This window comes from Passer domesticus, chromosome 1, assembly GCF_036417665.1.
Source record: "Passer domesticus isolate bPasDom1 chromosome 1, bPasDom1.hap1, whole genome shotgun sequence".
Taxonomy (NCBI): domain Eukaryota; kingdom Metazoa; phylum Chordata; class Aves; order Passeriformes; family Passeridae; genus Passer; species Passer domesticus.
The window spans coordinates 88,112,436-88,123,309 of record NC_087474.1 but is presented as its reverse complement, the minus strand read 5'-3'; the positions used below and the strand labels follow the sequence as shown (position 1 = coordinate 88,123,309).

At 36.6% G+C, this 10,874-nt stretch overlaps 2 long non-coding RNA genes across 6 annotated transcripts in view; one reads left to right on the top strand and one right to left on the bottom strand.

The window, feature by feature from the left end:
• Nucleotides 1–320: 320 nt before the first annotated feature.
• LOC135288658 (uncharacterized) lies at nt 321–2,327 on the bottom strand. 2 transcript variants are annotated; one of them, XR_010351671.1, is made up of 3 exons: nt 2,219–2,327; nt 1,881–1,968; nt 321–670 (listed from the first exon to the last, which is right to left on the bottom strand). It is a non-coding gene; the product is annotated as an uncharacterized LOC135288658 (long non-coding RNA). The 2 variants fall into 2 exon arrangements; XR_010351672.1 differs by lacking the exon at nt 2,219–2,327 and adding an exon at nt 2,068–2,119.
• The window catches only part of LOC135288648 (uncharacterized), a 36,189-nt gene continuing 26,898 nt past the window's right edge, over nt 1,584–10,874 (top strand). For 2 of the 4 annotated variants that reach the window (XR_010351669.1, XR_010351667.1), the window contains exons 1-4: nt 1,584–2,206; nt 5,735–5,904; nt 6,811–6,958; nt 9,235–9,345. This is a non-coding gene — a long non-coding RNA (uncharacterized LOC135288648). The remainder of the gene's footprint in view (nt 2,207–5,734; nt 5,905–6,810; nt 6,959–9,234; nt 9,346–10,874) is intronic. The other 2 variants (XR_010351668.1, XR_010351670.1) reach the window with 2 other exon arrangements.

The window sequence follows — 10,874 nt, the reverse complement described above, 5'->3', positions numbered from 1 at the left end:
TAATAACAGCAATTATAATAACAACAACAACATCAGTAATAAGAAGAATGCACCTTCATTAGATTTTTCCTATCTGAGATGTCTAATGGTTACATTTTGACCTTGTGTGGTGTTCAATAACTTTACTTCAACATTTACTTCATGAATGTAGGGTAGAACAAATGTTTATCATTCTAAAAATGCAAATATTACAAGCTTTTTATAAATAATTGCATACTATTGCATTTTAACCACAGTAACCATGCAGCTGCTCACTCCTTCCCAAACTCATCCACCTGGGATGGAAAAGAGAATCAGGAAAAGGCGAAATCCATGGTTTGAGAAAAAAATTTTAATATTTGAAATAAATTAAATTATAATAATAATATAGTAATAATAACAATCATAGCAGTAACAATATGGAAGACAAACATATGAGAGAGAGGAGTAAAACCCAAGAGAAATGAGTGATGCAGAATATCCAGGCTCACCACCCTCTTGACTGTGCCAGAACACTGTGCACTGACTGATGCTGAGAAGTGATCAACCTCCTGGACAATTCTCCCCAGTTAATATATTGGGTATGATGTACTATGGTGTGGAATATCCTTTTAGCCAGTTTGGGTGAGCTGTTCCCTCATGGCTTCTTGTCCACCTGCTCCCTGGAAGAGCATGGGAAACTGAGAAGTCCCTGAGGAAGGATAAACACTGTTCAACATCAACTAAAACATCAGTGTTTTATCAGCATTATTATCATCCTAAATCCAGAACACAGCATTGTACTAACTACTAAGAAGAAAATTAACTCCATTCCAGCTGAAAATGGGACATTTACAAAACAAACAAATAGACTCAACATGCTATACACTAGAGAACATTGATCATTTTGACTACAAGCATTACAAACTAGGAGGATAGAAATTTCTCTGGGAAAATATCTTATGGGATATAATAGACTTGGAACTTTCAACAGTGTGACTAATGAATTATCCAGCTTTAAGGCAAACTGAAGCACACATCTTCACAGCTCAAAACTAATCAGGGAACGCTAATTCCCTTTATCATCTTGGACAGTAATGAATGGCAAATTTGATATATGACATGGGGATTAGAAAGCATAGAAAGATTGCTCTTAACACCTGTTACACACATAATATCTGCATGTTTCCTGCCAAATGTTGATTTAGTTTTACATAACTTTACAACATGTTCATTATGGCCGGTGTGAGGTGGGATAGGGAAGGAATGTTGTCATTCCACTTAGACAAAGCTAAGACTATAGGACTTTGTTGTTGATGGCTGTGCTTGGAGGTGCTAAGATCTCGCAGCAGAACACGATAAGCGCAGAATGAAAGTCCCCTCCACTGACCGCAGGGACAGCGCAGCCGGGCCGGGCTCTGTGCCAGGCCGCAGGGCCATCCCTGCCGGGCCTCTCCTGCCCCGGCCCTGCTCCCGCTGTCCCCTCGGGGCTCGCAGGGCTGTTTCTCGCTCGCTTCCCCTGGCTCAGCCCTGGATGCCGGGCAGCGTTTTGCCCTCCCTTGGCCAGGCTTTCCCCGGGGCTGAGGGGCTCAGCCGTGCCCTGCACTGGGGCCGGCCCGGGCAGCGCTGGCCGCCCGCAGAGCCCACACCGGGACACCTGCACCATTCCCTAAGTATACAGAAAGGAAAACTAACATGCTCTTACAGTTCTGTAACCCTAGTTGTCAGCTCATATTTGAAGAGCCACTTAGTTGTGTGAAGCGGCAGGCTTTATTCAGGTTTAAATAACACAATACGTTGCCTACTTGCCTTTTAAAAAAATGTATTGATTTTCATAAAGTTATTTAGGCTTGACAACAAATAAAGCAGGCTGCAGTAATGGCATACTAGCGTTAGGCTACTGCCTCTGAATCTGTAATGACCTGGGCAGTGATTGCTTAGCAGCATTTGGAAGGGTGCCTGCTTCTTCCCTATGGCGCCTCAGTTGCCCTGAAGAAAGAGTTCAAGGAGCTGAAAAAGGCAGGAAAAAGGAGAGATAATCACCTGCCTTTGCAGGAGGAACAAACTAAAAACAAATCCACAACAAAATAACAACAAATAAAACCAAACCAGCCAGGATGAGGACAACAGGACAAGGTGCAGAAGGGGTAGATACACAAAGGGTGTAAAAGTGTATGTAAAACAGACAGCAGAGGGAGAGAAGAGGAGGGAATAAAACCTTGCACAAAATTAGAAGAAATATCTAAACGTAAGTACACACTATCTAAATGCAGGTAAGATATAATTGAGATTGAAAAAGCCTTTTGAGGTCATGAAGCCACGCTCTCTCATCCCAGGCAGCAAGCTGACACATGTAAACAGTACCAAGGACATCTCATGCCTGAACCCCCTGTAACAGGAAGGCTGAGCAGTTTAACCTTGAAGGAATGGGCTCATTTGTGTTGTTTGAAATACTGTCAGTTGTGCTCTTTACACAACACAATACAAGCAACCTTGATAAAAACTGTAGACTTTTAGTATTAAGTGTGTTTTCTTTAAAACATTACATTGTACTTGACCACAGGAGAGCATGGAAAGATATCAAACTGCATGTCTCATTCAGCTTAGTGCACATGTGCTTTTGAAAATCTTGTTTGTTAAATACAGCTTTTTTATTTCTTGAAAAGTATTGTAAAATTATTTAAAATTAAAATGCCTTTAAATGTTACTTCAATAAGGTTTCTAAAATACAAATTATTTTGGGAAAGAAGTATGTTTTTGGGAAGGTGGATTCACAGAAAGACATTACGGAGAAATGGCTCCAATAATAAGCTTGTTGTTATGAACAGCCACTAAATTAATTACCTGCATGTGTAAATCCTGTTAATAGGGTATTGATTCCATATTTTGCCCTCTAAATTTTGCCCTTCTTAGATGTAAATAACATTGTTTTGAATCATGTGTCCAAATGAAGGATGGAGAAAACAAAACAACGTCCAGCAAAACAAAACCAAACAAAAATTACATCCAGGCAAGTGCCTCTGGCTTAGGTGACAAAATAAGAAATCAATTGGCTGAAATACTCAATCTTTTATGTTTGCTCTTTCAATTAATTGCATTACAAGGGAAAAACCTGTTCTCCATCTTTCCTTCATTTCCCAGATATCATTACAAGCCACTGACAGCAGTGATAGCTACATAAAGAATATATTAGGAGAATATTGTACATTTATCTTTTGTTCTGTGGCTTTATATTTAATTTAAGTAATACTGGAGCAAGTGTGCTAGGCCCTGCTAATCATACACTGATAAAAGTGAGAATTTGGATATTCCATCCTGTAATTAGATACAGAAGGGAATGCTCTGTTGGCCACAAATTGCAAACCTGTGTGTCTGCCAAACACTCATTTGTTTGCCATCATTTTTGAGCCTTCAAGAGAGAGTACACGGTGCTAACTGCAGCTTGTTAGCAGCTGGTTCGCAAGGAATACAGTGTGAGCAGACTTGGCAAAGCTGTGTTTTCCAATAACAATGGGCTGCACACTCTCAGTTTTCTTTGAGTTGAAGATTCAAAATTGCAATTCTAGGGAAACAAAGCAACCTCTGTTACCATCAGCTTTCAAAGACAAACTTCATTAATGTGTTTTTGAGGAAAATGCATAATTTTCAGTAAACAACAAAGGTATTTAACATGTTCTTTTGTATATGTAGGAGAGAGACTGTGAGAAGTATGAGAATCCCCAGTATGTGCAGAGTTTCTTAGATATGCTCATTTCAATAAATTAATATTAAACTTTATTTGCAGAGTGGTGGTTGATTCCAGTATTTTCCCTGAAATGCTGATGTATTGATACGTCAGGTGTTTAGTTAATCTTTCTGTAATACATTTCTAACTTTATATAATTGCAAACAGCCACAGTGACTGATCAGGGCCCCCTATGTAATATGGCAGGATGTAGAAGAGCTTTTTTCTTTCAGTTGAGAAACATTTAGTGTTTCAGCAAAATTATTCAGAGTAAACCCTGATTTATTGCATGTAAATGTTGAGGTAGTGGGACAAAGTGTCCCGGAAAACAAGTCCTCAATATTTATCCATGGTCATCCCATGACCTCCTCAAATGCAATGGTCAGTTCTCTCTCTGTGGCTATTATTTACTGGTCCCAGGCTGATCATGTCATGGAATAATAGAACCAAAGAATGGCTTGGATTGGAAGGGACCTTAAATATCATTTAGCTCCAAGCCCTCTGCCATGGGCAGAAGCACCTTTCACTAGACCATGCTGCTCAGAGCCCCATCCTAAGCCTGGCCTTAAACACAGGGATAGAGCATCAACAATTTCTGTGGGCAGTCTTTCAATACCTCACCACCTTCAGTGTAAAGATCTTCCTCCTGATATCTGTGTCTAAACTTAAGGCCATTCTCTTCTATCCTATCACTCTCTGTCCTTATGAAATGTCCCTCTCCAGCTTTCTGGTAGACTCCCACAAGGTACTGGAAAACACTTTCTGGAGGGCTCTCTGGAGCCTTCTCTTCAGGCTGAACATCCCCCACTCTCTCAGGCTGTCCTCACAGGAGAGGTGCTCCAGCCCTCTGACCACCTCTGTGGCCCTCTGACACTTCTTGTCTAAATATAAGAATTCTGAGCTAGATGTTCCTTACAGAACCTCTGCTCCCACTTGATAAGAACCTTATTCCTTCCTTCAGCCAGGATAACACTATTCATAGATTTTAACTATAAATTTTCACCTGTCAGAGTTAGTGATATTATTCCCCTTTGGACATGCATTCTGTTTAGGTCCTTTGGTACTATGCTGGCTAAAATGGAGGTCTGCATGAGCTGACATATTGAAATACCTTTACAGGCACTGTGTAAGCTAACATCTGTTCCTTCCACACTGCTCTTTCCAAGACACATCAGAAAAAGCACTAAGAGCTACAGCATTGTTCCTATCATAGGACTGTAGAGAGAGAAATATGAGAAAGATGGGTAGGGGGTTTTCTATTGTAAGCAGCAATACTGAGAACAGCTAGAACCCAGCACAGCACCAGCAGAGCTCCATGGGTAACTGCTTTGCTGAATACAGTAAATGCCATTTGGTCCTTGCGCGACACCAAGGGAACTTCAGGGACAAGGACTAAACTTTTACTGCAGATATCAAAAAGTTCATATTCTGAATGATCAGGAAGCTGCAAACACTAAATTTAATGTTAAAATTTCTTAATCTCTTAATGTAAATTTTCTTAACTTTAGTTCTGTTTTTTATGTTAAATTTTTTATAATTTGTTTCCTCTGCAATCTGCAAAAAATATAAACAACTTTTAATTACTGCTAAACATTCCCCTTCAGAAAGTGACTCGTTGCTGCTGGTAACCCATTAGAGGGAAAAAAAGTTAATCTCTTACCACACATTTTTGGTCCAAATGAAATTACAAGCACATGTTACCTCTACGTTTGTTCCTCCCTCCCTATCCAAAAAGTATTAATATTAACTTATTGAAGTGAAATTTACTTATTTAAGTGAAAGGTAGATTTGTGGAATGTAATGCTGTTTCAATATCTTGCTGCATTGAGAGAAACTGTGAAGAAATAAAAACCTTAAATCTACCATGTCAGACAGAAATTCAGTTTTTTGCAACAAAACTCTTCCCCCCTTTACTAGTACAGTTCTTAAATAATAAATGTTGAAATTGCTTTCCCGAAAAATGCTCAGTCGTCAATTTTCCTTTTACTTTATGATAGATGTAAAAGCATGTTAAGGACTCATGTTCCTTCTTGCTCCTTATCTGTTCCACAGTCTGTTTTTTTGCAAACCTGACGACCGGAAGAGGATGGAGGGAGATGGGCAGCTCCCAGGAATGAAAGGCATTTTTCAAGGGAGGATTTTCTCAGGGAAAGGAACCAATTCACCAGTCTTATAATAAAGCTCTTCCAGGATGACCCAGACTTTCAGTTCAGTCTACCAAGGTAGTTTTGTAAAGCTAGTACCCTCAAAAGACTGCAAAAATTTTAAAGTAAAAAATCCAGGTTTCTTTTTATATGTGTGTTTGGGATTTTATGGCTTTTTGTGGTTGGTTGGGTTTGGTTTGTTGTTTTTTTTTTGTTTTCAAACTCAAACAAAACTAAGAAACTTTTTGGAAACTGAACTCAAAATGAATGACTAGAAGTACCTAAGAAATAAATTATTTATACATAAAATTTTCCTTACCACTGTTCTTGCAAGATAGATTTTTATTTCAAGTTTACACTGAATTGCCAAGACTTTCCAGCTTCTGCTAACTTTGCAGTCTCCTCTTTGTCTCCAAGTAAAGTCTCTTTCCACTCTAGTCTGTAAGGCTTTCACTGGTAAAAAAAATAGTGCTATGCACTGCATTTTCAGGGTTTCACCTGTGCTGCAAGGTCACTGCTTGCTGACCACTCCTGCTCTGCCTTTACACTTCTGAAATGTCTCTTCCTTGCCTGTGTCCAATTATCTACAGTGTGCAATGCACTCTCCAGACCCCAGCTCTGGATAGGGAGGGAAGCATGTCTTAGAAGCATCTTAGACACCTCTTTTTGAGGTGTCTATGTTAAGGACTCATGTTCTCATGTAACTCTTACGTGGAAGGGGAAAATATTTAAAGAAATAAGGGCCACAATTATATCCCACTTCAGGACATATATTTCCTAAGAGGTGCACCACAGGTAGCACAAGGTCTGAATATATTTTTTACATATCATTTTTGTTATAACTCTTTGAGATATTCACTTGTGTATGTTTATAATGTTTATATATATGTTTATAATTACTGTAGACTGCTAAAATTAATTCAATGCTTAATTATTTTGACACTTTGATAGACATGATAAAATGCTTCCTCTTGCCTCAAACAGATTTGTGACAGAAGATATTAGAGAAACTTGACTGTGCTCTTCACAACAAGGGGTTACTTTTTATGTCTGTACAAAATTTTTTGTGACAGACTGAAGAATGAAGACTGGACATTCAAAATCTCAGTAAATGTAACTAGTAACATGCAATGTAAGAAAGAACTAGGTTGTTTAGTTAAGGATTTCTGGAAATTGCTTTTAGAAGACCTAGGTTTTATTCCTTGCAATTGTTTCCCAGAACTCTTGAACTAAGACTTATTTTCCTAAGTCTACCATAAATTTTGTTCCTGAGAGGTAAATATAAATGAAGAAGAAAGTCAGCAAAAATCCACATTCTTAAATTCTTTTAATTGTCAGAATTTTTTTTCAAGGGCTTTCAGACAGAATTAATTGTCTTAAAATCTAAAGAAATAACCAGAAATTTATGAGAAATCATCTTCTTGCTAATATTTCTGGTTTGGTATTTGATGGTAGAAAATTATTCTCCTTGGCATTTGGTGCATTTTTATTCACCCTTCAACTTTTCATGTCCTAACTCATCATGTGCAGGATGAACTGGTTTTATCCTGAGATTAGTTCTTTCAGTCCTTTCTTTGTGCTGCTGGGTTTGTAAATGAGAAAGAAAGAGAATTCCTTGTAAAAATCTGAAAGCAAACTGGTGGACTAAATGTGGCTGTAGGCAAAATGTTGTGAAGCACTTGTGTTTAAAGTGAAGAAAGGATTACAAAATGAATGTTGCAGAAATGCTGTCCCAATAAATTTTATTCTGGTCACCTCTTTACCATTTGAGAATTTGGAATCGGCTTTCATATGATGGAGGACTTTTTCTGTAACCTTGCAGAGACATTATAAAGAGTGCTTTTTCTTTTCTTTTTTTCTTAATGAGTGATTCTGATATGATGATGAGAAATTTCATATCTGTTTGGATTTTTACAAATGGATTTGTAACTTTTAAGAGGTACATATTATAAAATCTGTATATATATGTTTACATTTACAAATGAAAAAATTTAACCTGAATAATAATTGATGATTCGGTGGCCTTGATTGTTATAATGTGGTTTTGCTTTAATGTGATTGTTGCATTTTCATTTCTTCAAGGGACTGAAAAGGAATTTTTTAAAAAAACAAAAAAACACAACAAGCAAAGCTCTGGTTTTATGTTTTAAAACACTGATAGATTAGATTTTACTCTAGAATATTTTCTTCACCCTTATCAAAAACCATAACTTCTTTCTGCTTCTTCACTTTTCAATTGTGCAAAAGATATTCTCGAGAAATAAACATATATGAATTTCAGAGTAGCAGTTTTGACAAATATATGCAAAACTTTAAATGAAGTTAAACTATTCCTTTAGAGAAATGTGTTGAAATGTGTTTGTCACAACAGTTTTTTAAATAAATAATAAATAAATAATAAATGAAAGACTGAGCAAATTTTACTGTACCATTTCAGCCCTTTTTATTGTTGAAGAATGTTTATAAATGGACTTAGATTAGAACATTAGAAGTTACCTTGCTTAATTTTCATGCATAGACTTCTGCAGTAACTTTCCTGTGATTTTTCACTGATGCTGACAATTCAAATGCTCCTTTGTGACAAGCTGTATTTACAGTTGTTTTTGAGGACATGTACAATGTTAAGTAATAGAAAAAGTTTATCTTATAGCAAAAAGATTCTTGTGGATATTTGGAACACAGATGTCAGCTTCAGCTAAATTATTATTGATACTGAAAATGAATGGGTGGCTTTAAGACCAGTATAACTAAGGGTTATTTTTTAGTATTGCTGTTAAAAATTTCAGATTTCTCTTAGCTGCTGTCTTCTGTAGCCTGATTTTAGATTGGGAACCAAGATTTTCACCTGTGCATCAAACGTAGTCCTCTAGGGCCAAGGAAAACATTCTTAGTACTATGAATATTGCAGTAAAGTGACACCTCCTCATACAAGAGCAACTGGACAGTTGCTGCTATTCATCTTGCAAAGGCATTGGGCAAGGCCAGGAATGCTGTCTTTTGTGGTAGAAGTTGAATCAGGAGAGCTGCTTTAAAAGAAAGTACGTATCAGTGCCATAAACAAGGTACTGAAATAAGAAGGCTGTGTGCATGGGTAGAATTTAAGGCAGGCATGGAAATCAAGAGTCAGTTTCTTTCAAAGGCTGGCTGTTGTGGGCAAACCACTTACTTTTCTCATCCCTCCTCTGCAATTTCTTCACAGAACAAATTCTAAACAAATCCCTGTGTATCCAATAATGTTAAACAGTCCAAACAATAAAGGTGAAGACAGAATTTAAGGGGAATTACTTTGTAGAGTGTAGATCAGTATCTAATAGAGTGGCTTATTAATTAATTAATTTATTTATTTATTTATTTGTTTGTTTGTTGACCTTGGTGTTTCTGAAGTGTCTGCATTTTGCTTCATGACAGGGACTGTTATGTCTCCTAAAACTGAGAGTGCCTGACAGAAGAAATACATATCTTAGAACATTGGTAGTGAAACAACTGCAAATTAAAGACTGCCAGGAAGTCCTTATATAGGTAAATGTTCATCTCCTTCTTGAAATTAGCTGTGGAAGTCATTCTATGAACATGTAAATTGTGGAATATGGGGCACCATCCTGTTGAGTGAATTGCCAACATACATAGTCTATACTCATGAGGGACATGACTTGGTTCTCTGAGGTGGTCTTCTTACCCATGACAATTATTGTAACATTTTTAAAAGCTTTCCTTAAAAAAAAAAATCATATAGATATGGCATATCACTGCAGTATAAAATTTGATCTGTCACAGAAGATTACTGAGTGATTCTGATGGGATGAAATTAGGCAAGAAACATTCTTTTTAAGTAGTTCATAGGTGTGAAATAGGAAATAATAATGCTCATTTTCCCTTATAAGCCATTTTGAAATGTTGTGTAAGATCGGTGTATAAAGGTATCAAGTAGAAAAACCTTATTCTTTATGAAATCCTTTTCCCTTTCTGAAAAAAAAATCTTGGCATTAATCAACACACTAATGCTCTAATATGTGCAAGAATAAAATTCCATTCCTTGTTGTACTGCATAAATCTAAGATGATGATTAAAGGCAGCTCATAGTCATTTTCACTTTTCATTCTTCACATTCCCTTAATGCAGGTTCTTCCTGAGTAATTTCCATATTGTGTGGACTGTTAAACATGCTTAAGTTTTCCTTGCTGTTGCCTAGATTAGAAAGTCTTGACAATGCTACAGCCATGATGTAGAAAACTACATCCAAGAGTAAAAATATTTACATAAATTAAAATTTCTCCATAGATCATCCTCTGATTAAATGTGATCCCATTATTTTCGCATGGAAAAAGAAACAAAAGTGAGACCAATTCTCATTAAAACGTAATTATTTAGCCTTGGAGTAATGAACCTTAATATTTCTTATCTTCTTTATTCAGTAGATCAGATAAATTTTTACAGTATCATGTAATGGTATTTCTTCATAAAACCCAGTTCATATAAATATACAACATTGACATGAATATTTCAGTCAACCATTCCGATAGAGAATTTAGCAATGTAGTACTGCTAAAGTCAGGTTCCCTTCAGAATATTTCATTTAGTCCACTGTCTCACTCACAATGTTTGAAGTTTATTCTTTGGGATATTGCATGATTGCTGTGCATGATTCCTCTTTAGAAACATAAGGAAGGATGCTCTTGCTGAACTAAATTTTTTCCTGGAATACAGGGTAAGTTGTGGATTAAAGGGAAAGTGAGGTACATGTTATTGTTCTGAACTTTAAGGCAAGTTAGCTCTTCTGATAATACTTGATAAAAGCAAGCAACTTTTATGAAATTTTATTTAGTTAACTTATTCTGCATTAATATTGATTGTAGACAGTTTCTAGAATCATAAATCAGTTCTGTAAATAAGATTCAGACACAAATTAAAAATGTAAATACTGCTTCCAGCTTTTTTTAAGAAATTGCTGGGAGAGGTAGGACTTTTTTTTTCTGAAATTTCAACACTGCTAGGAGGTAGTTTATAGCTGTTCAGTATACATATATGCATATTCAAATATGTGACTGACA